The sequence below is a fragment of the Mytilus galloprovincialis genome, chromosome 2 (assembly GCF_965363235.1).
Source record: "Mytilus galloprovincialis chromosome 2, xbMytGall1.hap1.1, whole genome shotgun sequence".
NCBI classification, from domain to species: domain Eukaryota; kingdom Metazoa; phylum Mollusca; class Bivalvia; order Mytilida; family Mytilidae; genus Mytilus; species Mytilus galloprovincialis.
The window spans coordinates 43780084-43806836 of record NC_134839.1 but is presented as its reverse complement, the minus strand read 5'-3'; the positions used below and the strand labels follow the sequence as shown (position 1 = coordinate 43806836).

The window sequence follows — 26753 nt, the reverse complement described above, 5'->3', positions numbered from 1 at the left end:
ATACAGCAACCTGTTCAAGAGAAGAAGCCCCATTTTTTCCAAAAAGTTTACTTTCATAATCTATAAAATACCCTAAGAAATAAGACAAAGGGCTACTGTGCAAGCTAATCTAATAGTTTAATTTTACAATAATAATGATTCTGAAATTCAAACTTGTGTCACTTTCACTTGTAATTTAAAGCATATTGTTTTACAGAATTTCTGTCAATACTTTTGGTATAAAACTTATAAATCCCTTTTTTGTATTTTACTGTTCAACTAAGAAACATAGGTTTGAGTTTAAAGGCTCTCTTAATTTGAAGAAATTTGTTGTGACTCTTGGTCACACTTTATAGAATATAAAATATATATGATCAGTACTATTTATTTAATAATTATATCAATTTTCAGAAAGATTATTGAAATTGTATAAACTATGTTTTATTGCATTAAATATAATCAGAAGTGTTTATAAAAAAAATTCTGTTAGGAATGATCCCACATATAAAAATTACATGTAGTATATTTCATCCGCCAGATCTAATTTCTTTCAATATAGCTAGGTTTTTAATTTTACATGTATAGGTGTCATTATCCACATTTCTGAATTGTTTTTTTTTTTACTGCAGTAATATTTTGTCTTTTAATATTTACATTTAGTCCTTCTCTGAAAAATAGGGGGAAGTATCTCTTATTTATATTATCATAACATAGTTATAAATCGAGTTTCGTTTATTTTCTTTCTAATTTTTGTAAAGATAACTCCTTTTTTTAATTTTTATGCATTTTGCTGGGTTTTTATTTTTGACTGGTGATATTAAGGGGAGATAACCACTTGCACAAATCGGCATAAAAACCACCGCTTCAGTTTGAAATCAATTTGACGTTTGCGTATCCAACATTCTATTGCCGAGATATTAATATCGAGTGTTTGTCTTAATGAGATGCTTTATTAAATTTAAATTCAGCCCATCATTTTTAGTTTCCTCGTAAATATTTAGATTTTTCGTTCAGGAGACTTGACAATTTTCACCCAAACTCCAAGTTTGCAGATAAAATAAAGAATAAAGGACTTTGATTTGATGTGTGAGCTTTGACGAGAATAAACTATGGATACTCAAGATTAGTTAGGTCAATAAGTTTTTATTACGACAATAGTATTCAGTGAGTTAAAATGAGGCTTGTCTCATCCGTTTTTTTACTGAATTTTCACGGTCACGTGACTCTATTGTTGCTGATAAACTTGGGGTCAAACCGTGACCTGCTTTCCAACTGATATCCCTCTTGCTGCCCAGTTTTTTTCTTGCTTTGTCGCGCCAAAAGCATCTTGACGTTCCTTATCTGTGACGTTGCAAAACTTGTGCCTCTCTGTAGAAATGCGCTTTCCCGCTGTCCATAGTTTTTCCCGCGTCAATGTAGCCGTAATTATTAAAAGCGATGTATAAGTAATTTTACGGAAGTTAGATATGCTCTAAGATTGTCATAAACGGTGTTTTAATACAACATTATTTAAAAATACAACTTTTAACCTTGGAATATATATTTTTTTATCTTTCTTATCTTAAAACAAAGTAAAAATAATATACCAATTGCTATACTAGCTTTAAAGGCGACTTTGTTTTATCTTTGTCAAGTGAAATGCATAAATGATTCTTAACCACCTATAAAATAGTAAAATATTTATTCTCGTTTTTTTACTAGGTAATTGGTATAAATACTGTAAAAAAATCTCTCAAATCATCAAATAAACGGCAAAACAACGGCACCCAATGAAAATAAAAACAAAGCGTGTACAAATTAATAAAAAATAAATAAAATCTCCGAGCAGCTGGTCTATAATTCTATGAACTACTTCTTGTTGTAAAGTATCAAACGTGTCAGATTAAAATTATCATGATTTCAATCCTTGTTTCGGTAGGCGAGAAATATTTTTTATATAAAAATTATTATCCATATTCATTTTGCTTATTTTTTAATCATGTTTATGATAATTTTGTTGACCACTTATTGCTCAAAATTTTAAAGAATACGAATTAAAAAAAACATAGTAAAAACGAGGGAAGAAATTCTCTAAAATGAATTTCTATTGTCTACAAGTGAACCTGAATCAATAATAATTCATTTTCCTTTACTACCTTTACACACTGTAATTGACACACACGAAATATCTTTAAATCTGTTAATTGATAAATTGTTCTCTTCTCAACGTTCAGTGGCAAATATTTCATGCAATACTATTAAGGACGTCTGAAATTCAATATACAATAAATCTATGCGTATATACAAAGTTTAGTCCTGGTATCTATGATGAGATCATTTGCTTAGTGGGTCTTACAAATTAAAGATCTGTGGTGAATGCCAGAAAAAAGAGGTTGCCAATGGGAAAGGATATCTATGATATATGATAGGAATAGAAATCATTGTGTCTACTACTAATTTTACATCCCCATTTCTAATGAAAATAAACATTTTTAAGTCAGTGCTTCCATGATGAAACAGGTTTAAAATGTATTGAAATATCAATGTGTGTACTTTTACAAAAAAAAATCCTAACTGAGATTTCAATCGTGGTATTTGAGCCCTAAATAAATTATCAAGTTCTTTTAAATAAAGCGTGTATGGTTTATTGTGAATGAATATCAATATTTAACGCAATCAAGTATAACAGTTACCTTTTTTATGATTATTTATCAGAGATAAGATTTTTGATTTATATGAGATATTCTGATTGATAGATGTACGAAAAAAACGTAAAACAAATTTCTCGAAAGAATGCAGCATTTTACATGAAAATGACGAACTAGATAATTAGTAAACACGTTAAATAAGTTGGTATTATAGTACTAACAAGCTTATGATCCTGTATCATTTCTTGACATCCGTTTTAAGTATAAATTTAAAGCATTTTATTCAGTTTGCTTCATTCCCGCCAAAATCGCCCTTTTGATTCCGTCTTTTGACGTTGTCAGTGCCCCTGAGTATTGTGACGTTACAATGGACCTTTGACGTTCTACACAATCAACAAGATTTTTTGTGTAGAAGCCATAAACAGTTGGAAAGCAGGTCACGGTTTGACCCCAAGTTTATCAGCAACAATAGAGTCACGTGACCGTGAAAATTCAGTAAAAAAACGGATGAGACAAACCTCATTTTAACTCACTGAATACTATTGTCGTAATAAAAACTTATTGACCTAACTGATCTTGAGTATCCATAGTTTATGCTCGTCAAAGCTCACACATCAAATCAAAGTCCTTTATTCTTTATTTTATCTGCAAACTTGGAGTTTGGGTGAAAATTGTCAAGTCTCCTGAACGAAAAATCTAAATATTTACGTGGAAACTAAAAATGATGGGCTGAATTTAAATTTAATAAAGCATCTCATTAAGACAAACACTCGATATGAATATCTCGGCAATAGAATGTTGGATACGCAAACGTCAAATTGATTTCAAACCGAAGCGGTGGTTTTTATGCCGATTTGTGCAAGTGGTTATCTCCCCTTAATATCACCAGTCAAAAATAAAAACCCAGCAAAATGCATAAAAATTAAAAAAGGAGTTTACTTTACAAAAATTAGAAAGAAAATAAACGAAACTCGATTTATAACTATGTTATGATAATATAAAGAAGAAATACTTCCCCCTATTTTTCAGAGAAGGACTAATTAAATGTAAATATTACTGAAAGACAAAATATTACTGCAGTAAAAAAAAACGATTCAGAAATGTGGATAATTTATTTATTAATGAAATGCACATTTATACCCCTGGGGGTTGAAGGCATATAGAAACAATACAATACAATATACACAATAGAAAAATTAACATATTAAACATCATATATAAAGTGGTAAAACAGTAATATTTATGCAGGCGTTGTGTCCACTCCCCTCAGTGCAAATGACTTTTTAATGAACGGAACAGTAAGCTGCATAATATCAAATGAAGATAGAATTAATTGTAATCTATCTGTTTCAGACAAATTAAAGTATTCTGGACATATATTATTTATATCTTTTTCAAGCTGATTACGTAAAGATTTATTAATTTTACATTTTAAGAAAAAGTGGGTTTCATCTTCAACCGCATTTATATTACAATGTTTACATATTCTATTTTCTCTTTGAATTCTTTTATATCTACCCCTCTCTATTTCCAAGAAATGGTCACTTACACGCATTTTACATAATAATTTTCTATTTTCAAAACTATTTTTAGAAATGTATTTGTCTATTTCATATTTTGTTTTTATTTTACTGTACAAGAATATTTTACTGGTTTCATTAGTTAATTTTAATTTTTCAAAGAAAATATTTTCAAAGCTATCTTTAAGTTCTTTTTTAATATTTTTTGAGAATGAACTCTTCTCTTGTTTATAATTTATATCCTGAATTTTATTTATATCTAATTTATTTACATTGGCTATATTTTCTACATATGAAAACCATGAAAATATACCGTTAGTGCTAAGCCATTTAGATAAACAAAAAGCATCATATAATAAAGGGTTATTTTCATCACTAGAAATTCTTGCTAAGTACTTCAATGATTGTACTTTAATAAAGACATCTATGGGATACTGAGCTAGTTCTGCTCTTGCAGCTATATTGACAGATTGTTTACTAAGCCCAAGTATATATTTGCAAAATTTTAAATGTGTCTTCTCCACTTGGCTACTATCAATCATTGATAAAATATCAAATTTACTCATGTCTTTAATTTGAGCTCGTCTTTCAGCTCTTATTATTTTTTCATAAAAATCCATATACCAAATTTCAGAGTTATACATAAGAATAGGTTTAACTAGTGATTCGAACAATTTTTTGTATACTTTTATAGACACATTTTCTAAAGGAGAAAGATACTTAAAAATAGAAAACAAAACTTTAGTACCTTTCTTAGCCAATTCAGTGTGTGATGAAGTCAATTTCCCAGATGCTTCAATTATATTTCCAAGATATTTATATTTTAAAACTTTTTCTAGTTTGTCACCATTTAAGTAAAAATCATATTTATTATATAAAATGTTTTTCTGTTGAAAGACCATTATTTTAGTTTTTTGTGTGTTTATTGTGAGCTGCCACTTATTACAATAAGAATTTAGTTTATTTATAGAGTTCTGTAAACCTTCAGGAGTTTCAGATAATAACAAAATGTCATCTGCAAACATAAGGCAGTTCATTGACATATTTTGCAGAGTCACTGGTTTACAACTTTCATCAAATATTTCTGGTAGATCATTTATATAAACATTAAATAAGTTTGGACTCATATTATCCCCTTGTTTCACTCCTCTATCAATAGAGACATATTCAGATATATTCTCCTTTAATTTTACTGAAGCTTCAGTATTCTTATACATATTTTTTATCAAATTGTAAAATTTTACACCAATTTTCTCATTTTTTGTTATTTTGTACAAAAGACCTAACCTCCACACTGAATCAAATGCCTTTTTTAGGTCTACAAAACAACCATAAATCTTTTTCTTTTTATAATTTATATATTTATTAAACAGAGTCTTTACAATAAAGACACCATCTGAAGTCCTACTATTCTTCTTAAAGCCTAGTTGATGGTGACATATATTATTTTCAAATAAATTAAGTAATCTACAATTTATAACCATATTAAATAATTTACTTAGACAGCTCATCAGAGAAATTCCTCTGTAGTTTGAAGGATCAAGATGATCCCCACTTTTAAATAATGGAATTATAAATGATTTATTCCAATTTTCAGGATATAGAGAGGTAGATAATATAAGGTTAAAATATTTAGCTATGGCTGTTAACATTACAGAACTACTATGTTTTATAATTTCATAACATATTTTATCTGGTCCACAACTTTTCCCACTTTTTAATCTTTTAATTTGTGTTTTTATTTCAGATATATTTATTGGTGTATCACTTTCTTTTGATGTTAGCAACTTCTCTGTTTTGCATAATTCTTCAAAAATACTTTTCTCAAAATTTTTATCTATCTTTTCAGGTTTACACTGATTTTTAAAGTGATCTGCAAACTGACTTAAATCTAGCATGTTATCATCATTCTTGTCCTTATTAATTTTTATTGTTCTTAAGTTTCCAAAATTCCTTGCTTTCATTTGGTGACATGTTGTCTAGTTTATTCAGAACATTGAGTTTAAATTCTCTTTTTTTAAGTTTAGAAACTGTTTTTAATTGTTTAGAATAAAAAAAGTATTTCAGTCTTATAGATTGATCAAAGGGAGATAACTTTAATTTTTTACTATACAGATTAAAAGTACATGTACTTCTTAATGCAAAAAAATTTGAGTCTGTCCAGTTAGATATTCTTTTTCTTTTCTTTTTAAAATATCTTTTTCTCATACACTTATGTGATAAAGTTATATAAATGTCTGAAATTAAGTCTGTAGCTCTGTTCAGTCCATCTTGAGTATTTTCAAAGTTTGTTTGTTGAAAATTGTTTAATTCTTCATATATATATTTTTCTTTAAGCTCATTCTCAAGCAAGAGTTTTGAAGTGTTTGTCCACTTGAATTCAAAATCTATTTTTTTATAAATATTATTTATATTTGGCAGTTTTCCATCACATTTTAAATGGGTAACACTTTGATTATGATCTGAAAAGTATGATGGAGTTTTAACTATAAAATAATTCACTGAGGAGAGTAGACTTTCACTAGTTATTGCATAATCAACTACACTGCATCCTTTCATGCTAAAAAATGTCATATTTCCTAACAAATCTCCAATAAATCTCCCGTTTAGAATACGGAGTTGGGCAGAAACACAGAGGTCTAGTAAATCCCTCCCTTGTGGGTTTATGATTTTATCTTGACTTTTTCTAGTCAGTTGAAAATCTGACTTGTAGTTATCTGGTAAAATATGAGTCAAATTTATGTTGTTTTCATCATTTGCTACAAAATCAGAATAATTAGATACTCTTGAGTTAAAATCACCCATTAACAAAAAATTTCCCTTGCTAGAAAGGAAACTTATTTCTGATTCCAAACCTTCATATTCATTATTGTAATGGGGGGAATTCTTTGGTGGAATATATATGCCACATATATACAAATCATCTTGAAGTCCAAAAAATGACTTATCAAGTTTCATCCACAATCTATTCTGAGATTTGGTTACATTTTTTAGATAAGTAATTCCTTTTTCAAACTTTTTCTTATAGTAAACAATAATACCCCCACTATTTCTTTTTGCTTTATTAGCTTTAGTTCTTTGCTTACAATAATAATTATATTCAGGTATTTGGACATCAGGTTCTACCCCTTTCCAAGTTTCTATCAATATATTTATGTCATGGTTTATCAATTCCAAGAAATCAGGGTCTCTGTGTTTCTGTCCCAATCCATGAACATTCCAGCTAGATATAGAAATAGAATCTATAGATGAAAACATTTGTTTTGTCTTCATATTTATTTATAAAACATTTAATTATGCAAGAAATTTCCCCATTCAAGTACATGTCATATGAAACTTAATTTGAACATATTTATCTTTTTCTAAGATGCTTTAATTATAACAAAAAGTATATATTTTTAAAATATATATGTACCGGTATATATAATATACCCAAATCAAGATAAGCATTTTGTATCTATACACATTCCCTTATATACATGTATCTACATGTGTATATGATATATAAACACAAATACGTAGACGGTTTGACCTGTTAAAATTCCTTCATTAATATGGAATTTGTGTGTGTATAATATAAATATATTATGACACCTACGTGTAAAATTAAAAACCTAGCTATATTGAAAAAAATTAGATCTGGCGGATAAAATATACTACATGCAGAATTTTTTAAACACTTCTGATTATATTTAATGCAATAAAACATAGTTTATACAATTTCAATAATCTTTCTGAAAATTGATATAAATTAATTATTAAATAAATAGTACTGATCATATATATTTCATATTCTATAAAGTGTGACCAAGAGTCTCAACAAATTTCTTCAAATTAAGAGAGCCTTTAAACTCAAGCCTATGTTTCTTAGTTGAACAGTAAAATACAAAAAAGGGATTTATAAGTTTTATACCAAAAATATTGACAGAAATTCTGTAAAAAAAATATATGCTTTAAATTACAAGTGAAAGTGACACAATTTTGAATTTCAGAATCATTATTATTGTAAAATTAAACTATTAGATTAGCTTGCACAGTAGCCCTTTGTCTTATTTCTCAGGGTATTTTATAGATTATGAAAGTAAACTTTTTGGAAAAAATGGGGCTTCTTCTCTTGAACAGGTTGCTGTATCAGCTTCTTTAAATAATTACATATTTATAAACAAAGTATTGTATTTATATATATACTTTACCTGAATACTAGTAATATGAAATGAAATGAAACTGGTGGGACAAATTTTGTGCATTTTACTTCAATAATGATCAATGATGCTTAAATTTGACAAGAATTTGCCATTTGAATAAATTCAATTTTGTAAGAAGACATCTCTATGAATAAACTTCTTGTTTGGCTGACTTGGCTTGATAAGCTAGTTTTTGCTCTTATTACCATAACATTGAGAATAGAAATATAGCTTACTAAGTAAAGAGATAATAATATAAGCAAGATTTTATAAACTGACCTTCATTTTCTTTTTTCATATGTTTTTTTTCTACAGAATTTTCTTTGCAATGCATTTTCTATTGCTATTTTTGTGCTTTTGTCCATCCTTTCAGTAGGCTATCCACTTTGAGGCTATCAATAATTTGTCAGATCTGTCAGAATCTTCCAAGACGTTTAGCTTTAAACGCAATAAAGAAGATCTTTGTTTGTTGTTTCACTTTTCCAATGTGTAAATTTTTACTATGCACATGACCCTGACACATATTTTGTTATAAACGTTACATGACGTATGTTGAAAAAAGAAAACAATGTCACCGTCAATTTGTGTAGGGGATCAAAAGGGGTTTTAGTTACTTTAAAATACAAGTATCGTATGGAATTGTAAAAAATCCACAACTTTTAATCAAAATTTCATTCATGTCTTTAATAAAATCAGTATTTTAGAGCTCTTTGAAACAGGTACAATGAAAAGAAGCTAAACTTTACTGTTTTGAAGTAGAAACGTAGCTAAAACCAGATAAAAATTGACATGGCTGGTGGTCACTAAAATTGATGTATACAAGTAAAAAATGATGGCTTCAAAACAGTGTATAAATTTGAAATAGGTTTCCCGGTTTCATTTAAGATTATAACCGTTCTTTTCTGTATTTGGATACGCAAACGTCAAATTAGGAAAAATCGATTTTTTTGGCGAACAAAAAAGATGGCTATTTTTTTTTAGAACGGACAGGATAAAGGAATAGCAATAACAAGCTATTTTTTGTAATGTTTGTATGTCGTAAAGAAATTATATTGGTCACAAAACCTACAAATTTTAAAATTGATTTGTAATAAAAGCATGACAAGTTGCACAAAGTACTTTAAACGTCAATCTTTTAGCCGATTGATTTGGCGGACTTTTTGACGTTAAGGACGACTGTAGCGCCACCTAATTAATTCCCCCTGCTATTGTTGCTGATAAAGCTTGACGACAACGGACGTTTCCAAGGACTTGCTTTCCAACTGATATGACGTTATCGATACAGCTAATAACATAAAGTAAAACGTACGTTAATTACTCGTTCAATATACTTAATACTAGAAATAACGTATGACAACTCATATAAACTCTCTTATTACAATAATTACAATATTTCTTTACTTGGAAATAACCAATACACACATTTACAACACTACCCCTCTCCCAGAATACATTTCGTCCTCGAAATATTGTCTTGTCAATTCTGACAACTTATACATTTAAAAAAAATCTTTTCATAATATTCCTATGTACGTAATCCTCTATGATCATACAAATAGAACAACGTTTGCTTATCTCCAATTTGTCAAAAACAAACAAATATTTAAGCTATCTTTAAACTTAAACATACATTAACAAACTACTGCGCCTGTTAATGTCATAAAAACTAATGTCTGTGTTAACAAACTAAGGCGCCTGTTTATTCTTAAAAGGCAAAATCTACATGCTAACTAAAATTTCCTTCATTGTATACATATCTTCTCTTATGCTTATATAACAATAAAGTAGCATGGCTCACGAAAAAAGAAAAGTCCTATTTTTTCATCCAGTTACAGCACTTATATACTCCATAAAAGTTCAATCTAAGATTCTCTATTCTATCAGACGCTGAAATTATAAACATCACGAAGCTCAACTTCTTCTAAACACTAATTGAGTGATTGAAATGATTACAATGATCTAAGAAATTTTGTAAATGTTCTGCAGTATCGTTCAATTTCATGTTAGTATCATCAATAAAACGGAGCCTTGACAAGGGTTTGTATGGCACACTCAAAAGGATGCGTTCTTCGAGATCCCCCATAAAAATGTTGGCAAAAGAAGGTGCCATTTTTTGTTCCCATACTAGTTCTATTCCGTTTTATTGATGATATCGACATGAAATGGAAAGATACTGCAGAACATTTACAATATTTTTTAAATCATAGCAATCAGTTCCATCACTCAATTAAATTTACATCTGAATTTTTAAAATAAATTGCTTTCCTCGACACCACCACATTTGTAAAAAACGGGGTCATGACAACTGATCTCACACAAATTAAACTGATAAACACCAGTTCCTTTCTCCAAAAAGTTGTCACCCGAAACACTGCTCCGGGAGTATACCTTACAGTCAAGCCATCGGACTAAAGCGAATTTGCTCCTCGGAATCCAAACTAAACTATCGTTTGGGACAACTAGAAACATAACTGAAATCAAGAGGATACAAGACCAAAAACATCACAGACGCTTTTGATAAAGCCAAAGAAAAAAGACCGAGATGGCCTCATGGAATTCAAAGATGACGACCCGTGCAGATAGAATATTATAACGTTTGTTGTCACCGTCCATCCCGATTTGACAAATATTTCATCTACTATCCGCAAGCACTGGCGTCTTATCAAAAATGACTCTTCCTTAAAAAAAAAATTTCCATCACCTCCTGTTATTGCCTATCGAGGACCCAAAAATCTCAAAGACATACTTGTGACATCAAAAGTAAAGAAACAAGAAACTTCTAAATTTGGGTGTTACAAACAATGCGGTAGAAGCAATTGTAAGTGCTGTAAAGCCACCAACACTGACTACTCTTTCAGCAACACAGTAACAAAGCAGCGATACAACATCTATGTACATATAATTGCAAAACGGAAAACAGTATTTATATTCTTACTTGATGAACTTGCAAGTTGCAGTCTGTTGGTGAAACAGAAACTAAATTCAACATCAGACTTAACAATCACCGGTCGTTTTATACAAAAGGAAGAAACTGTCCAATTACGAGACACCTCTTAAGAACATGACATACTTTTGATAATATCACCTTTCAAATAATTGAGGTAAACCAAAAGTGGGACTCCGAAGGAGAAAACAGAGGGAAAGGTTCTGGATGCATCAGCTACGTACTCTGGAACCTGATGGACTTAATGAGAGGGAAGAAAAACAGTTCTACCCAAAACCAAAGGAATAAATCCTGAATTTCGTTCTATTTAACTAAAACAACTATTTGTTTAGATTTAAAAATTGTTATTTTTTTGTCATGCATCCGATTTCACCTCTAGATAGATGCACACGCCCGATGAAGCTAATTTGTTAAGCAAAATATTACGTGAATAATATATAGAATAAAACAACTAATTTTATAACACTAATTAGTGTGTTAAAGTTACATTCTTAGACAATATATAATTTAATTTAGTACCTGCATCAGTTTATTTACAAACTGATCCACACCTAGATAGATTGAATGTTGGTTGTTGCTATTTTTAGACTCTATAGATTACTATTAAATCTAACATTTTCGGTATAAATAGTTTTACTTCACAAGTACTTTCATGTTTTATAACAATCTTCATGTGAAACTATACAACCGGTAACTATGTAACGGTAGGTATGTAACGTCATAGTTGTTGTTGAGTATATTAAGGGAGATAAATCGTATTACACTTAGTCCATATATAGAAGTACAGAACGTCGTTATCACACATTCTAATATGACGTGCTTCTTTAGCTTTGTAAAGAAACCATACTTTATTATCCAATAAAATTAGTTAGCACATGCGTATATTGACTACGGCAGAAAAATGAATTTCGTTTAATTGGTATGCATTTAATGTATTTCCTTAAAATAAAACACTTTCAAACAATAAAATGATACACATTTTGTTACAAATACTTTTACAATGGCAACAATGTGTTACAATTCGTAATTGACATATTTGACATAGATACCACAACGTTCATGTTGGCTGTTCTAATTTCAAAACCCCTCCCTCTGAAAAACACGTTTCATCTCTCCCGTTAAAAAGGCATGTCATTGTATATAATAATTTCATTGAAACATATGTTCCGACGATAAAATATAAAATAAAGTATAGGTTATTATTACTGTTGTACTGAAATGACAAAATTGTTTCATATTTCTGATAAAATGGATTGACCTAGCAGGGAATCGAACCCCATTCTCCTATAAAAAAAAATAGGCGTAATTACCAATATACCACCAAGGTTTCCAATCCATTTTACAAATGCAACAAGATTGTCACCCAGTATTAGTTTTAATCATCATTTAATACAGCATTTGAAATCGTCAGATGCACAAAGGCGTGCCCTTTGGCTTTGATCAACTTTCAACATGTTCAAGGTGTAGCCACCGCAAGTATAAATGGATCTCTGTCAAAGGGCTCCTCCTGCCAAGTCTCGAATGTCAGCACAACTTTATCAAGGAATCCTCTATCAGATATAAACATATTTACCAATGCTACAATATTAACCGGCGGAATATTTACGATTAATTTAGTAAATAAAGACCTACCCGATTCTCCTTGTGCGTCCACCGCCATTGACAACAGACTTGAAAATGTGCGTGTCAGAAATTGACCTCAAAGGAAAAGACTGTTGTAATATAACTTTTCTGTTATATTGTGACACAAATATTGTTTTAGTTAATAAATTAATTTGTTAATTTCTGTTTCAATTTTGAATTTTAGAAATATAACTTTGCGAAATTAAACTGGTTTGAACTAGTTGGATAAAAATCGACAGGAAGGTTGATGGAATAGCCTACACAAATACGGTGCACTTATACACAGCGAACATAGAAATTACCGTAATCAGCTATCGCTCTGGCAAAAATAATCACGAATATAATGCCTACCCATGTTAAAACTACAATAAAGTATAGCTGGCATCAATTATTTCTTAAATAGAAAATGCATACTTTGCATTCAGTCGTGATTTGAATTTTGAAATAAAATATTTCTCCTTTACTTTCCGTGTAATATCACAGTCCATATTCATTTTATAAAATGGGAATATTTTAAAAAATCCCCCGCCACATTCGTCTTAATGTTTGCTAATATAAGGAGATTTTTCTTTATTCTGGTTGCCGTATGTGTTGTCGATGAATTCTCACTCTTTCGATGACACTGTTCCCTGTTTGGCCGATTGAATTTCCTGGCAACCATAACATTTTATATAATAAATCAAATTCTCGGATTTACAATTAATGTTTTCGTTGGTGAAAAGTGAGTGTCCATTTGGTATACATGGTATATGTTCATTTCCTTGCCGACATGGATATAAGGACATGCTCCACAACGACTATCTCGACATTTTGACACATTGAATGTCCCTTTTTGGTCGAATCTTGCTCGGGTCAATAGTCGTTTAAGGTTTTGTGGTTGTCGTTTACTTTGCAGAAGTGTTTCTGAATTTATTAAACGGCGCATCTTTTCATCCTGGCCAAGAAAAGATAAACTTGCTTTTGCAACGGGAATAATTTTAATTTGTAGATGAAACCAATACGTTCAAACCTATGATTGCGTTGGATAAAAACCGCAATTTTTATACGTGTGTCTGTAAAACAAATTTCGTTGTAGAAGGGTCTAAATACAGCACAAACAACATTTTCAAAAAGACCAAAAAGGTGAAAAAGTATATTTAAACAAAACGCATTTGACTAACAGGTCGAACAACTGATGTCCTTTAAACCTGCCGACTGCCATTGGTGATTGCCAAATAAAATTGATCACAAGATGTAACAAAATGGATCTTAATATAAAATTAATACTAAACAGAAAACAATAAACTTGTGGCCAAGATGTTATGCCACAAACATAAGGTGTCAATATTATTTTGAACAACAGATCCGGGTTTCGACAATAAATGTCTCTTCAGTGATGTTAGGGATCGAAACGGTATTTGGAAGGCCATATGATTTACCCTCAAATTAAGATAGACTCTTGAATTTTTAGAGTTAATATAGGATGAACGGATCATATAAACCGGAGGGAAAATATGATGCAAGTCCAAACGAAAAAATATAATAAATCTACGTTCAAACCTATGATTGCATTGGATAAAAACCGCAATTTTTATACGTGTGCATGTAAAAAAAATTTCGTTGTAGAAGGGTATAAATACAGCACAAACAACATTTTATATATATACAACTCGTCTAAACATCAACCCAACAATGTTAGATCTGTAAATTTGCTTTCGCAAATTTTTTGTTCTTCCCTCGCCGGGATTCGTACCCATGCTACTGAGATATCGTGACACCAAATTGCCTGCACTGTAAAGCTATGTTCACACTGCCGATCAGATCAACTCGATGATCTCGATTGTCCAAATTTCCACGACCAAGCTCAACCAAATTCTTGATCGGGCCTGTTTACACGACTCCTACCCGACCGCCATCCGACTGTACACGACCTTAACTCGACTCCTTAATGACTCCATCACGACTCCATCCCGACAACAAAATGAATACTTATTCGATAATTCCGATCAATTCACGATCTTCACACGATCTTTACTTGACTAGATAGACCAAATCAAATATTCACGATCTCAGCCTGATCTCGACCAGACCAGATCGACCTGATCGTATATGGGTCGTAGGGATAATCGGGAATTGGTCGGGTATGCACTTTTTTAGTGTAAAAACGTCCGAATGTTTTATTCCCTGCCGCTTCGGGGTGGGCATTAAGTGTTACCCTTGTCCGTCCGTACGCACGTACGTCCCAACATGACCCTTTATAATGTTATATATGCTAGCTGGGACATTATTCGACATTCTCCGTTTATTTGGTTATATTCAAAAGAAGGTCCTAGTAAAATCATACATTTAAAATATGTTCATAGAAATAAAGCAGTTGGATTTGTGGGCAAGGTGGTAAGAGCTCAGAGAGACAGGTTAATAGTTGTGACGGAGCTTGTAGAGTGCATAGAAGACGAAGAAGATGGTGTAGACATCAACAGGCGCCGAGAAATCTAGGTGAGGCAGTGACTGACACGACGACCACTGTGTGGGCAGTTTGAGAGACTTGCTAACTCAATAAAGAGGAACCCAATGCTTATAAAAACTTCCTCATAATGGACACTGATATGTTTTATTGCTCTTTTTTGGAAAATAGACCTCTTTTAAAATGTTCCCTTTCCTTGCAAAAGTAAAGACACGTACTGTACATGGAGGAATTTTTGTACAGTTAAAAATAATGTTGCCAATATATTTTTGCGGAAACATAGTTATTAGAGTTAATCAGATCTGCACGTACTTTTAAAGAATCGTGTAGCAGTCATGTGCTCTCGTGTATAAAGTAAAATCACAAAAAATACTGAACTTAGAGGAAAATCAATTCGGAAAGTCCATAATCACATGGCAAAATCAAACAACAAAACGCATCAAAAACGAATGGACAAGAACTGTCATATTCCTGTCGAATGGCCGAGTTTAGATCGACGAGTGGTCGAATGTGGTCGCGATGGGATCGGGTATTGGTCGAGTTGGTCTGGGATAATATAAATATACAAGTCGCAGTGATCTGGAAGCGACCGGGCATTTGTCGGGTTAATCTGGAAATGATCGGACATTAGTCGAGCAAATGTCGAAATGATCGAGTACTGATTGGTAAAATTTTTGTATTCCGACCAAACTCGATCTCTACACGATCCTTTCCCGATTAATTCGACTGTTACTCGACGAATTCTCGATCTCTTCTCGAGTGACTGGCTTCTCGATCATTACTCCAATGTTTTTGACATGTCAAAAACTCTCGGGTAGAAAGTCAGATCGATGACGAGCAAGGTAGACTTTCCCGAACATTCTTCGATTGAGTCAGACCAGTCTTCCGATCACGTAATTTGTCTTGATCGGACCTACTCGATCAATCTCGATCAAGACAAATTAAGCGATCGGGAGACTGGTCTGTCTCAATCGACAAGAACGTTCGGGGTGGTCTACCTTGGTCGTCATAGATCTGACTTTCTACCCGAGAGTTTTTGACATGTTAAAAACATTCGAGTAAGGATCGAGAAGCCAGTCACTCGAGAAGAGATCGAGAATTCGTCGAGTAGTGGTCGAATTGATCAGGAAAGGATCGTGTAGAGATCGAGTTTGGTCGGAATACAAATAGTTTACCGATCAGTACTCGATCATTTCGATCTTTGCTCGACTAATATCCGATCAATTCCCGATCAACGACAACCTGTACGATATGTTCTAAAGATTAACTCGACTAATGCCCGATCGCTTCATGATCACTGCGACTTCTATATATTATTCATCCCAGATCAACTCGACCAATACCCGATCTCTACGCGACCACATTCGACCATTTTTCGATCTCTACTCGGCCATACACGAGTATACATGACTGCTACACGATTCTCTTAAAATGATTTTGCTCTTTCCATTTTAAGTTTATCCTCGGACTTCTGTATTATTGTGATTACTTTTAATATTGCCCACACAGTGGTCGCCATGTCAGCCTCTGCATATCTAGATTTTTCGGCACCCTTTGCTGTCTTCCCCCTTTTTTCTTGTTTTCTACGCTTTCTTCAAGTTCCGTCACAGCTATTTACCTGTCTATATGAGCCCTAACCACCTTGCCAAATAATCCAACTGCTTGATTTCCATGTAGATAATTATTTTAAATGTAAAATTTTACTCAGACCTTCTGTGAATTACTGAATCTAACCAAATAAACGGGGAACGTGTCTGCTGCAGTGCCCGGATGATATAAAACAAATTCAGATGTTTTAATACTGAAATTGTACATACCCGACCAATGCCCGACTATCGACCCTTATACGATCAAGTCGATCTAGTCTGGCCGAGATCAGGCTGAGATCGAGTATAGTCGATTTGGTCTAGCTAGTCGAGGAAAGATCGTGTAGAGATCGTGAATTGGTCGGAATTATCGAATATGCATTCAATAAGTGGTCGGGTTTGAGTCGTCATGGAGTCGTTAAGGGGTCGTGAATGGTCGGGTTAAGGTCTTGTATAGTCGGATAGCAGTCGGGTAGAAGTCGTAAACAGGACCGATCAAGAATTTGGTCACGCTTGGTAGTGGAAATTTGGACAATCGGGATCATCGAGTTGACCTGATCGGCAGTGTGAACCTAGCTTAACCGGCGCGCAAGACCACACGACCCCCTGGACTTCATAAAAATGAAGCTTTCGGTGGTCGTGTGTTACCTTTCCACTTTACCTTACTTGGTATGAAAACAAAAACATAAGACAATATGGCAATATTTAATAGCTTGGTACCCCCAAGCTAAAAAACCCCCAATTACATACATGCCCCCAATCTTATGACAAGCATTGAAGTAATATAAAGTCCACAACATAATCATAATATATGCTACAAAATACAGTTAATAATTAGCTATGCATGTACACAGCACCCTTAGTAATGCTACTGGGAGGGTGGGTGGGAAAGCTAGCAAAAAAGAAGCGTGCAGCCATGAGCAGTTACTGAGAAAGCATGGTCCAAACTGAAACGAGGCTGGGTATTTGGGGTCTGCAAGACCAAGCGGGAGCGCGCCAAATTTAAACCTTCGTGCTAAAAACAAATTTACAAATAAATTGAACTTTACCTTACTTGGTATAAAAACAAAAACATAAGACAATATGGCAATATTTAATAGCTTGGTACCCCCAAGCTAAAAACCCCCCAATTACATACATGCCCCCAATCTTATGACAAGCATTGAAGTAATATAAAGTCCCAAACCCAAAGAGGGGGAAATTAACGTGGTAAAAGGGTACTGAAGGTAGAGATGGCTTTCAGCCGTTTATCCATATCACAATCTATGTACCGAGAAAAACAATCACTTGACCAATAACCTAACAATTTTATGTCATCGTCTGAAAGGCCCACTTTGCTACCCCATGTCGCCGCGCCTCTGCGAAAAGAATGGCCTCCATAACTAAGGTGGTCCAACTTCATTAGTTGTAATGTAAAACGAAAGGCATTCAGGAAAACTGTGTATGTCAAACATGAAGTATATGATAACCGAAAAAGGGGATCCAATGGTTCTCCTACCAAGGCAAGCACCTTAGACATGGCTGCAACTGGGCACAGTGGGTGATTATACAAATAAGGTAGCACTACTTCTATTGGCTTGGAACGAAACTGAAGGGTTTTGATGACTTTAAGACGTACGAGCATACCCCAGCTGCAAGGCAAGACATCTATTCTGCGCAAGTTGAACTCTGGGTTAAAAGTTCCTTTAACTATAGAAAATTATTGGGTCGTAAGAAACCAAAAAACTCCGTCAGACAAGCCGCCCAAAATACAATGTTATTATGGTTTGACATATCAAGTACTTTTTTCATACTCAATAAAAGTTCGGGTGTAACTGGCGCTTTACAAGATTGGTTTGTACCTAATTCTCGTTTAACACCAGTTAACAAGTGTTTTATATTCCACGAATTTGAAATAGGATCTTGCAAGTTGTGTATTTTATGCAAAATAGATATAATGTTAATATAAGAACGTATGGAACTATAAGCAAAGTGTTTTTTATCCACTAAATAAGCCACGTAAAACTCAACTGTTTTTTCATCACAAGGCACCGCTTTAAACTCATACTCTTCACAAAACTGAACGTACGTCTTCAAATGCGTACGATACGTTCCTGATGTTGATTCAGCCCACCCCTTGGTTTTCAAGCGTCCTACAGTTATCTCCAAGTCTAATGGCCGGCTTGCACCATCTACAAATATAAAATTCATAAGACACGTGTCTCAACAGTTCGTCTGCACTAAAAGAAATATAACTATAACTTGTTAAGATATCATACAGTCTTGAAAGTTGGCCTTCCTCATGCAGCCTGGATGCAGCATCCGCTATAATGTTGCAACGTCCACTTAGAAATTTTCCTTTAATGTCAAAGTTATACCTCGCGGACAGCCAAAACAAGTCCCTTAATAAACTCATTAACACGTTGTTTTTTGTCGATCCCTTGTTTAGAATACATTTTGTAGTCATATTGTCAGTTAGCACAATTACAGTTTTATTTTGCCACAAGTGGCCCCAACGAAGCACTGATAAAACAACAGCCAATGTTTCTTTTATGTTTCGGAAAACCGGAAAATCAATAGCCCAATTCACATAAAAATAATCTCCGTTATAATAGCCACCGCCTCCGAACGAAGAAGCGTCAGTTTGTAAGGAAGTGATAGGCTTGAAATCTATGAATTTAACAGTTCCATTAAATACACTCATAAAGTTTAACCACCAAGAAATGTCAGCTTCAAATTCAGAATTCAATAAAACTTTGTCATTGCGGTTTTGTGCGCTGGAAATAGAGTTAATCAAACGTCTGAGAAAAGTTCTTCCTCCCTTGACCATTTGGCAGGCCCAATTTAGTTTACCACAAAGAGATTGAATCTGTTTAATACTTGCACGTTTACGCTTTTGAAAAGACAATAATAAATTGTAAAAGTCAGACTGTTTCTCCGGTGGCATAGTAAGAGTCAATTCACGAGTGTCTATAATTATACCTAAAAAAGTAATGCGTTGTGCTGGTCCTTCAACCTTAGACCAGTTTATGTTATATCCTAATTCTCGTAAAGTACGAATCAATAAATGTAACCCTCTATTACAATTAAACATTGTATCTTCAATAACTAGAAAATCATCCAAATATGCAATACACGCAATATTATATCTACATTTCATTATTATACACACTGCTTCGCTTAATTTTTGGAATATTTTTGACTCCGGGAGTGCCCAAAAGGAAGCTTAGAATCAAACATATATGTAGGACTATCATCACCTAAGAACGTCCACTTTAAACCTGTTAAATTGTGATCTGAAACATGGCAACACACGGATCTATAAGCACTTTTTAAATCGATTTTTGCAAGAAAACTATTAGGTTTGATGAGCTTTAAAGCGTGACGCATATCAATATAAGCACAATTAGTATCACTAGTATACGAATTTAATGAAATTCCAATCGGTTGACTCGCGTCGTGTATCAAACGAATATCTCCATTTGGCTTCGGCACGGCCCCTAATGAGCTCACAATTGTCGGAATAGATTTTGTTACATTATAATTTCCTAATTCTATCTCTTTCTTAATTTGATTTTCAACTTTTGACCTGTATCTGAAAGCGGACGAATAGTTTTCTCTATTAACCGGATAATGCGGACCAAATTTTATACACAAATGAAATCCATTTTTTACTCCATCTAAAATATATTCACGGTCTTTTATGTCTATAGGCAAAAGACGACCCCAAGCCTCGAAATGCAAACCATTAGTCGTAGAGGTCGCCTTTCTATTCACGACTATTCACGATTTTGAGGCAGTTCTAAGTTTTTTGGCTTATTTGTGGGTTGAGAATGACCGTTAAGCGCCGAATGCGCATTAGAGAAGCAAATCGCACAGCTATGCATCATTCTGCAATCCGATCGAAAACATGAATTGGAATTAAAATTTCGACAAATTTCTCTCCCATCTGGTAAAAACGGACCTTTGCGGCGCTCGTCTATCCCTGGCCTAGAATTCCTTCCCCTACCTTTAAAATGCTCGAAATGTAGGGTTGTCACGTTTAGACACCAACTGGAAATCGCGTAAATCCTGGCGATAAATTCCCCATTCGAATAATTCATCGGCCTGTTTTTTGGCGATACTCTTTATCATATAATAACACGGAATACCAAACATTCCTGGCCGCTAAACGATAAATGTCAGCCGTATAGTTAAGATAACCCTGAATGTTACTAAGACGCTTTTTCTTGAGCAATTCTTGCATAATTCTGATGTTGGCGTACCCCCATTCTTTGATCGTTACCTTATCTAGAGTTTTCTTTTTACCGACACGGAACTCGACCTCGCCTCCGAGAGTAAAAGTTTGGAATTGTTCAACAGGTTCTGGCCATATGAAAGATAAGATTTGAAGTGCACTTTGTTCCTTGTTAGGTTGCGAAAAGTTTATAGGTTCACCTGTTGCAGAATGCTGTTGTAAGGATGATGGTTGCAGTCCCTCGGGGAGTGTCAAAGCAGACCTGTGTATTGTTCGCAAACTTTCTTTCTCCTTCTCTATTTGCTGGCGTAAATGAGCCTTCTTACTCTCAATTTGGAGTTCTTTCAATTGTTTTTCGAGTTCACTTGTTTCCATTTCAGAATTATCATGTGCAGTGTCCAGTTTCGGATTCGCCGTTCCACCGTTTTCCTGGTCAAGTTCCTCGAATGATTCTTGGAAGTCATCATCAGATTCGTTAGAATCCATTTGTTTCTGTTTACCGACTCTCAAAGTCTCGATAATGTCTCTTATCCTTTCAGCATCGTGTCCCTCGGCCATCGCGTTTTGAGAAAGCTAGCAAAAAAGAAGCGTGCAGCCATGAGCAGTTACTGAGAAAGCATCAAAAAAGAAGCGTGCAGCCATGAGCAGTTACTGAGAAAGCATGGTCCAAACTGAAACGAGGCTGGGTATTTGGGGTCTGCAAGACCAAGCGGGAGCGCGCCAAATTTAAACCTTCGTGCTAAAAACAAATTTACAAATAAATTGAACGTCAGTTTTAATCTAGCGTCGTACTACAGTACATGATATATAAGTCATGAAGATGTTGTTTTTACAGATCAGCTAAATTATCTATATTAAAGGATCCTACAAATTAATGTAAGATACAGTCACAGAAATAATTATATTTATAAGTACGTCTGAACCAGTGACAACTCTACTACAGATATATATAAAAGTCTATAAAAAACGACCAACCAGCAAATTTACTATGTACCGGATCGTCTATGCAGATAAGGAAAAAATTATATCAGTCTAAAGATTTGCACAACGGTACTGATATAAGATGTTATAATACGAAAATGTTGTTATTAAATCGTGCTGACAAATATTTCGGCTCAACAAATGGCCTTCTTCAAGTGTCACAAGTTTTAACAATACTGATACATAATGTATAAGGTGTAAAAATAGATCAGTAATAATACAGGTAAGTTTTGGTCGATTGATTTTAATCCAAAAGCCTGAATATCATAATATAAACAAAACACTATAAATCAATATACGTGACTGTGTACATTAACAATAAAAATGAGTGAAAAAACAAAAACGCTAGTATTTCTTATTGATGCCGTTTGGATGATGTACATTAAGTTCCTTTATCCAAAAGCTTTCCCGAACCTGTCGCTGGGCATCACTCCAGTGAATATTCTGTTCAATCACTAAAATTTTCATGCGGTTAAAGTCATCAGGTTTGTGACCCGACTGTCTGAAGTGCTGAGAAACTGGGAGAAGTGGCTTCTTAGAGATATCACTCCTATGGCCATTGAGGCGTTTGTGGAAAGGCTGCTTTGACTCACCAACATATTGGAGGCCACAAACCGAACATTTTAGTATGTAAATAACATTCATACTTTTGCAGGTAACATTGCAAAATATCTTATAGTTGTTTTCGGTTGCCTTACTGTGAAATGTTGATGAATGCTGCATATGTAGGCAGCATTTGCAGCGTTTTTCTTCACACGAACGACATTCTCCAGAAGTACTTCTATTATCAGACACTTCAGCCCGCACCAGCAGGTTCCGCAGACTACTAGGTTGCCTAAAAGCTATCATTGGAGGCTCGGGAAAAATCTTGGATAGTTTGGAATTCTTTTCAACTGATTTCCAATGCTCACGAATGACACCAAAGCTGTTTTTGAGAGATGGGTGGTAAGTAAGAACACATAGAGTCCTTTTATTTTTCTTTTTAACTTTGTATTCCAATAGTTCACTCCTGGGAATTGATTCCGCTTTCTGAAAGCTTTTTTTGATATTTCTGTGTTTGTAGCCCCTTTTCTTCAAGCGAGTTTCAAGTTGACGTAGTTGTCTTTTAGTTGTTTCTGTGTTGGAACATATTCGCTTGACTCTAAGTGCCTGACTGTATGGAATGCTCTTGGTAAGATGAGCAGGATGGCAACTTTTAGGGGACAAATATTGATGAGTGTCAGTGGGTTTAGAATATAAATCTGTAGATATGATGCCCTCTGTGAGCGAACTTGAAGTATCGAGGAAGGCGATTTTGGATTTAGACTTCTCATGAGTAAATTTGATACTAGGATGTATGTTGTTGGCATGAGTGACAAAGGTATCTAAATCCTCGTCGCTTTTATTCCATTTCATATCCACATCATCTATAAATCTAAACCAGGAAAGCGGTTTTTCGATGGAAGTTTCAAGGAGTTGTTTCTCTAATTTGCCCATAAATATGTTGGCATATGACGGAGCCATTTTGGTGCCCATGGCAGTTACATTTACTTGCAAATAATGATCTCCATCAAAAGTGAAGTTGTTTTTCTTAAGTACCAGCGTGAGCATTTTGACCAGGCATTCGGTAGGTGGATATTTCACTGGTCTGGAATTCCAAACTTCTTTACATGCATCGATGCCATCTGCATGTGGAATATTAGTGTAGAGGGAGGTGACATCCATGGAAACAAGAGTCGTGTCGGAGGGGAGTGGATTTAAGGCCTGCATTTTTCTTAGATAATCGGTAGTATCTTTGATGTGAGATGGTAAGTCTTCAACATGTTGACGAAGATGGAAGTCAACAAATTCCGATATTTTTTCCGTTGGATGACCGTTCGCTGAAACTATAGGTCTTCCTGGGTTATTGGCCTTATGAATTTTAGGTAAAAGATCAAATCTGCCCGGTTTTGGATTTTCTGGTTTCAAATATTCAGGAGTTTTGTCATCGATGAAACCATCGTCATGCATTTCTACCAAACTATCAGTAATTTCTCTGCTAAAAGATGTTGTAGGATCAGAGTCTAGTTTTTGGTAGAACCTTGCATCGCCAAGTTGTCGTTCAGCCTCTTGAATATAGGCAGATTTATCCATGACAACCACTGCACTGCTTTGTCTGCAGGTTTAATGACGATATTGTTGTTAGATCGTAAGTTTTTTAGTGCAGTCCGTTCTTCATTGGTAAGATTGTCAAAAGGTTTATTGTTATTTTTAGTATTTCTAATAATGTCCGACTTAAAGTTATCAATAAATGATTCCAGGGTAGCATTTTTGCTCGGTTTAGGGATCCAAGAGCTCTTTTTAATAAATTTGTAGTTGTTCTCGTCTTCTGAAATTTCTGAATCCCTATCCGAGCTTATTATGTTGTAAAGTAAACCTGATGACTTTAACCGCATGAAAATTCTAGTGATTGAACAGAATATTCACTGGAGTGATGCCCAGCGACAGGTTCGGGAAAGCTTTTGGATAAAGGAACTAAATGTACATCATCCAAACGGCATCAATAAGAAATACTAGCGTTTTTGTTTTTTCACTCATTTTTATTGTTAATATACACAGTCATGTATATTGATTTATAGTGTTTTGTTTATATTATGATATTCAGGCTTTTGGATTAAAATCAATCGACCAAAACTTACCTGTATTATTACTGATCTATTTTTACACCTTATACATTATGTATCAGTATTGTTAAAACTTGTGACACTTGAAGAAGGCCATTTGTTGAGCCGAAATATTTGTCAGCACGATTTAATAACAACATTTTCGTATTATAACATCTTATATCAGTACCGTTGTGCAAATCTTTAGACTGATATATATATATATATATATATATATATATATATATATATATATATATATATATATAGATATTATATGAGCTGAGTCGGATAGAAATCGACCTTATGCAAATCAACATCAATGTATCTGTTAACCTATTTAGGTTTTGAAAACAAATTCAATGGAAGGTCTGTGACTGTTTGCAAGTTGAATTGTTAATCGAATGCTACAAAACGGACAAAACTTCTTCTTTTATTTCATTGAATTTCGTAAATGAATGCTCAAAATAAATCAGATTATTTTACATGTACATATTCACGTTCACTTGCATAAGGTCGATTTCTATCCGACGCAGCTCATATGTTATTCAGGTCTCAGACAGGGTATATACTGTGACATTCCCGGCTTAGAGTTTATATCCCCTGAGCCGAAGGCGAAGGGGATATAAACCCTAAGCCGGGAATGTCACAGTATATACCCTTTCTGAGACCTGAATTACACATATATTACGGATTACCCCTGACTTAATGTTATTTTTCAGTGCAGGTATTTGTTGACAACACATATATATTGAAAAACCCAACCTGATATGTTCGGCATACGTGAAGGATTTTCTAATTTGCTGTGAACATAATTTTATCGTGTATAATTTTTAATTAAATGCGGTTCCTTCAACCAACATACGTAATAAATCTCAAGACTTTACACCGTTTTTTTAAATTTCATTTAATGAAAGCTAGTTGCCTATAATTAAAATAATAACTAACAGTGTTTCGGGATTTTTTGCTTATACTATTAAAGCATGGGTCCCTTTTCAAAAGTCTCCCAACTATTTCCTTGATTGAGCAAGGTATTCTTTGATCCTTCGGCTCAGGGGATATAAACCCTAAGCCGGGATTGTCACAGTATATACCCTGTCTGAGACCTGAATTACACATATATAATTACGGATTACCCCTGACTTAATGTTATTTTCCAGTGCAGGTATTTGTTGACAACACATATATATTGAAAAACCCAACCTGATATGTTCGGCATACGTGAAGGATTTTCTAATTTGCTGTGAACATAATGTTATCGTGTATGTAATAATTTATAATAACACTTTTAACATTAAATTTAAGTATTAAAAGTGTAAATTTCGTGATTTTGTATCAAAAATGTATTATTGACTGAAGCACGCCATTATTTTCCCTCTGTGAGACTCTGACAGTCTGATGACTTTTGAAAATACGAATTAAACAAACGAAAAAGAAAAGAAACAAGTTGCTTTCTTTAAAAAAAAAAAGAAAAGCAATACATGAACCTAAGACCACTGACTGCCGGGTCACCAAAAGATTGTTGCTGAATTTGTGTTTGCTAAATTGAATTGAAATAATTGACTGTGAATAGAAGAAGCCAGTTGAAAGTATATATTTAGAGCTTCTATTTGAATAGCTATTTTAAAGCTCGACTATCATATTTATCACTTGGGAATGTACATATTTTTTTCCGATTATAACCCTTTGGCAATCCTAATTTCTACTAACCAGACGACTTATGTAAATTGCACAAACCTATCGCAATATTTTATGCACTGTTTGCTTTATAATCTGGAATTCAAGATCTATCATATCCGACTCGTATTTGAAGCTGTCTTTACACATGTTAGATGTTGTATGCGGTGAAACCTGTGGCATGCAATTGATTGGGACCTCTTATGAAGAGATTTATTTTGGTCTCATAAAACATCTCAAACTTCAAGGATTTCCTGATTTTACTTAAATCAATTCAAACATTTTACAGGGAAACTTAGTTTTGCCGAAGAATTTCTTAATTCAGAAGTTTATAAACCTGTGCACACTTTAA

General features: G+C 33.6%; 1 protein-coding gene and 1 pseudogene across 1 annotated transcript in view; one reads left to right on the top strand and one right to left on the bottom strand.

The window, feature by feature from the left end:
- Positions 1–26753, top strand: part of LOC143063643 (SH3 domain-binding protein 5-like) — a 120939-nt gene that overhangs the window by 50082 nt on the left and 44104 nt on the right. The gene's annotated exons all lie outside the window — the stretch shown is intronic.
- LOC143062259 (uncharacterized) lies at positions 17585–19420 on the bottom strand (annotated as a pseudogene).